The sequence below is a fragment of the Cebus imitator genome, unplaced genomic scaffold, assembly GCF_001604975.1.
Source record: "Cebus imitator isolate Cc_AM_T3 unplaced genomic scaffold, Cebus_imitator-1.0 Scaffold804, whole genome shotgun sequence".
Classification (NCBI taxonomy): Eukaryota; Metazoa; Chordata; class Mammalia; order Primates; family Cebidae; genus Cebus; species Cebus imitator.
The window spans coordinates 169234-171857 of record NW_016108119.1 but is presented as its reverse complement, the minus strand read 5'-3'; the positions used below and the strand labels follow the sequence as shown (position 1 = coordinate 171857).

General features: G+C 41.5%; 2 long non-coding RNA genes across 5 annotated transcripts in view; both read left to right on the top strand.

Moving 5' to 3' along the window:
- LOC119469744 overlaps positions 1-2430 on the top strand; it is a 30582-nt gene extending 28152 nt beyond the window's left edge. For 3 of the 4 annotated variants that reach the window (XR_005198581.1, XR_005198586.1, XR_005198587.1), the window contains one exon: positions 2320-2404. This is a non-coding gene — a long non-coding RNA (uncharacterized LOC119469744). Of the gene's footprint in view, positions 1-2319 lie in introns of all 4 variants that reach the window. The other variant, XR_005198582.1, reaches the window with a different exon arrangement.
- A 46-nt stretch (positions 2431-2476) lies between these two features.
- The window catches only part of LOC119469745, an 8468-nt gene continuing 8320 nt past the window's right edge, over positions 2477-2624 (top strand). Inside the window, exon 1 of the long non-coding RNA XR_005198588.1 lies at positions 2477-2598. This is a non-coding gene — a long non-coding RNA (uncharacterized LOC119469745). The remainder of the gene's footprint in view (positions 2599-2624) is intronic.

Sequence of the window (2624 nt, the reverse complement as noted above, 5' to 3'; positions counted from 1 at the left end):
ATGATTTCAACATGTCTGAAGGGCCAATCTGAAGGGACTCCTTCTAACCAAACATAGGACATTTTGCACATTAATAAGGATAATAGTTGCAGTGAATTGAGATATATCAGATATGTTTGAATGTCTGCATTCATAATGATGCTTTTGGAAAAATAAAAGTGGGCTGGCACAGTTCCTCATGCCTGTAATTTCAACACTCTGGGAGGCTGGTTTAGGAGGATCACTTTACCCAGGAGTTCAAGACCAGCCTGTGCAACACAGGGGGACTTTGTCCCTACAAAACGTTTTTAAAATTACTCAGGTATGAGGGCCCATGTCTTTGGTCCCAGCTACTCGGGAAGCTGAGATGGCAAGGTCACCTGAGCCTAGAAGTTTGAGGCTGTAGTGGCATGACTGCTTCTCTGCATACCAGCCTGGGCAACAGAGCTAGACCCTCGCTGTCTACATACATTAATTAATAGAAGTGGTCACCATTGAAGGATATAAATGAAGCAGCCCATCATTTTGAAAAATGATAAACAGAAGAAATCAAGCCACGAACTGGCATTTTCTATATAAATTGTACAAGTGAGTAACACAGTTTATAAGAAGCAGCATCACTTTTTTATATTTACATTATTTTTTTCTTCATGCAAGGCCCTTCTTAGGGTAGCAGTATCTCTTTCTGGAAGTATGACAGCTCATAAATGAAGAAGGAATGATACAACAATACCTTCATTGTTCGATCCATAATTGATCAATGACCATTAACATCACTAATGAAAAAAGAAAAGATGTCCAGAAAGCACACACCACCTCCCAGAAGAAACTAGCACAGTCTTTTTGTCCTGACCCTCAATTCCAACCTGAATCTGACCAAGTCTTGAGATCAAACTACTAATTTATAAAAACTAAAACAAAATGGCCAGGTGCAGTGGCTCACACCTGTAATCCAAGCACTTTGGAGGCCAAGGAGGGCGGATCACCTGAGGTTGGGAGTTCAAGACCAGCCTAACCAACATGGTGAAACCCCATCTTTAAAAAAATAAATTAATTAATTTAAAAAAAACACTAGAACAAAGTGAAGAGCAAGTTAACCAATATCACAAGATACAATTAGCAAAATTCACAGTATGGGAAACAGCGTAATGAGAATACACTTAGCATAATCCAAACTATGGGGAAATGGCCTGATTTATTCAATAAATGAACTGCAAGGGACAGCACAGAGATCAAAGTGGGAAGCTCTCAGGATCAAAAAAAACCTAAGAGGTGAATGAAACAATCCCAAAGAGAGACTTTGTTTGGATCCTGATTCAAACCATAAATACATGAAATGACTGGAAATTTGGAGCTAGCAGGAGAGTTGACAGTGATAAAGAGCAGTGGTGTGAGAAGGTTGGTTGATGATGGTATTCGGATTACATTTTTTAAAGAGTTCTTGTCTCCAGGCACAGTGGGTCACACCTATAATCTCAGTAGTGTGCGAGGTCAAGGCGAGAAAATCCTTTGAATCCAGGAATTCTAGACCAGTCCGGGCAACATAGCAAGACCCTGTCTCTACTAAAATACAAATAAAAAAATTAGCTGGGCATGGTGGTGTGAGTCTGTAGTTCCACCTACTCAGGAAGCTGAGGCAGGAGAGGCCACAGTGAACCAAGATTGTGCCACTGAACTCTAGCCTGGGTGACAGAGACCTTGTCTTGAAAGAACAAACAAGAATCATATCTTTTACAGACATATACCAAAACAGGGGTAAGTTATATGATGCGGAGGGTTTGCTATAAAATCACGAGAGGAAGAGGAGAAGCATGTAGGAGTGTACATGGAACGAGATTGGCCATGAGATAACAAATATCTGAATCTGTAGCTGAGTAGGTGAAAGCTCACTACACTAGCCTCTTGTTCAAAAAGCTCTAGATTGGAAAGTTTGTCTAAAAATCCACTTCATGGATTTGTAACAAGCATTGAATAAGATCACATACACAGAGTGCTTTATCACCACGGCTTGCAGGTAGTCAGCACACAAACATTGTTTTTAGTTTTGTGTAGTCCCTGTCCATTAATCACACCCAAAAAAAGTATGCTGTTCACACTAAGAGCTCTGGCCCATGGACCTTTGTCCACTTGGTGGTAATTTATTGGAATTTGAGGTTTAGAATGAGGAAATGCCAGCCTTCAAAGCCCCAGGCCTACTATGAAATAGCAAAGCCAGCAGTCCCACATGCCTCCGTAGCACACCTAGTAACTAGGACCACTTTTCTCTCACCTTGTAGGCACACTTGTTCATTCACTCACTATTTTTCATTCATTTCTTATACGCCATGTATTGGGTGCTAGGGACCTATAATACAGTGGACCCATAATTGACTGGAAGCATCACTTTCAAAGCATCATTTCAGGATGAGTATTTCATGTCAAGTGGATTCAAGGAACAGTGTGAAGGATCCATGCCTCAGTCACCAGTATGAAGGATCCATGCTTCAGTCACCCTCCCAAGAACCAGCCCTACTGGGCACATATAAATGAGTGAAGACATGGAACTCACCCTTACAAGGCCTAGGACCTGACAGAGCACACAAGACAGAAGCCCAAATAACCAGGAACAGGAAGCTGAAGGTGAGAGGTGGGCCCCAAAGGATTCT